Source organism: Cicer arietinum, chromosome 2, assembly GCF_000331145.2.
Source record: "Cicer arietinum cultivar CDC Frontier isolate Library 1 chromosome 2, Cicar.CDCFrontier_v2.0, whole genome shotgun sequence".
NCBI lineage: Eukaryota > Viridiplantae > Streptophyta > Magnoliopsida > Fabales > Fabaceae > Cicer > Cicer arietinum.
The window spans coordinates 30093645-30096126 of NC_021161.2; positions in this window are offsets into that span (position 1 = coordinate 30093645).

The following is a 2482-nucleotide window of genomic DNA, read 5'->3' on the forward strand; positions in this document are numbered from 1 at the left end:
TTTTGAATTTGACTTGTTATATTGGTTCAAATTTAACCAATCTAATAAATCATTTTTGAATTTGGCTTGTTACATCTATCATTTTAGCTGATTTAATAATTAACTATTTATTACAACGCCCGATCTAACAAGTACATATGAACCGATCTAACAAGTACATATGAACCGATCTAACAAGGTTTAATTGCACTAGTGGCCTTTGTAAGGATTACCAGGAATAAAACAGAAAGTCTATTTTCCCCATTTAAAATAGAGTTAAGAAAAATGAAAAAGAAAGGTGGAAATGGACGACTATATTATTATCACAATATCACGTTTATTGTAATATAGTTCAAATTAGGCATTTACTTGTTTTTAAATAATGGGTGGTTAGCAAGTTTAACCAATGTGTGGTTAATAATTGAAGCTAGCTGCATAAATACTCTTGTAACCACAGTTAACAATAGTTGATGAATGAGCAACAATTCAGTTCCTGTTAAAACTTGTTATATGTTATCTTCCCTCTCTCTCTCTATTATTCATCAAGATTCATCATCAAAGAAAAACTGATTCCCAACATTTGGTATCAGAGCCCGGTTCGAGGCGGAACACGGCGGTAAACGATGGCAACGCAGAAGAGCAACGACCAGATTCCGGCGAAATTGCCGATCTTTGACGGTAACAACTATGAGAGGTGGACGGCGCAAATGAAGGTGGTGTTCAGGTATCAAGGTGTTCTTGATATCATAAGCACCGGTGTCACACCGTTGGCGGAGAATCCCACAGAAGCATTAAGAGCAACGCATCGCGAACAATTGAAGAAGGATGACAAGGCAATTTTCTTGATTCATCAATGTGTGGACGCAAACGTTCTTGAGAAGATCATGGAGTTTGAGACTGCTAAAGAAGTGTGGGATGTGCTAGCCACCACATACGTCGGAGACAAGCAAACGAAGAAGGTGAAATTGATGGCGATGAGGCGTCAATTGGGGCTATTACCAATGGAATCCAATGAATCAGTGGCCAATTTCGTAAACAGGTTAGTAGTTCTAACTAATCAAATGAGGAGTTGTGGCGAAACCGTATATGAAACAATGAAAGTGGAAAAGGTTCTCACTAGATTAACCCCAAATTTTGATGGAGTTGTTTCTGCAATAGAGCAAGCTAAAGACCTAGATACATTAAAACTAGAACAATTGCTAGGTGCTTTAGAAGCACATGAATTGAAATTAAAGAACAGGGATAATATCAAGAAAAATGATAAAGAGAATGAGAAAGCCCTGTTTGCACAATCTCAAAAGAAAGGAGGTGGAAGTGAATCTTGGAAGAATAAGAGAGGAAAAGGAAAGTGGAAGAACAATAAGCAAGAAGGCTATAATCCTAAGGGTGAGAATCAGAAGAAAGAAGGTGACAATAATGGAAAGGGAAAGAAGAAATCTAAGGAAGATATTTAGTGTTACAATTGTCAAAAATATGGTCATTATGCAGATGAGTGTAACAATCCTAAGGTGCCTAGAAAGAGAAATGAATAAGCTCAATTTGCGCAAGACTCTGATAATCAGGAAACCATGATGCTGATGGCTATCATTAACAATGAAACATGCTGTGAAGAATGGTGGTATTTGGATACTGGTTGCTCGAATCACATGATAGGGCATAAGGATTGGTTTTGTGAGCTTGATGAAACAGTGAGAAGAAGCATCAAGTTTGGAGATGGAAGATCTGTAATGGCCAAAGGAATTGGAAAAGTGAGCATAAGAAGAGTAGATGGAAGTAAGGTGGGTGATTAGTGATGTACTGTATGTTCCTAATATGGAGAGTAACTTGCTTAGCTTGGGACAATTGATGGAGAAGGGCTTCTCAATGCATATGCAAGGTGAACATATGGAAGTTGCTGATACAAATGGCAAATGTGTCTTGAAAGTTCCTGTATCAAAGAACAGAACCTTCAAGGTTGGTGTGAGTTCACTTGAGCAGAAATGCCTAACTGCTCAAGTCAATGAAAGTGTGTGGAAATGGCACAAGAGAATGGGACACTTGAACTTCAACAGCATGAGAAAGCTGCAGATGAATGGCATGGTAGCTGGTTTGCCAGTAATTGAAGTTCCAAAGGGTGTGTGTGGTAAATGCTGTGAAGGGAAACAACCTAGGAAATCTTACAAGACTGCAGTGCCAACAAGAGCAAAGACAAAGCTTGAAATTGTACACTCAGATGTGTGTGGACCATTTGAAGCCAAGTCTTATGGAGGTAACTTGTACTTTGTCTCTTTTATAGATGATTTTACCAAGAAAATGTGGATTTACTTGTTGCAAAAGAAGTATGAAGTCTTTACAACATTTAAATCATTTAAGAAACTTGCTGAAAAACAAGCTGGAAATTCAATCAAGTTACTAAGAACAGATGGTGGGGGGGAGTATACATCAACTGAATTTGAAAATTACTGCAAGGAAGAAGGATTAATTCATGAAGTAATGGCACCTTATACTCCTCAACACAATGGGA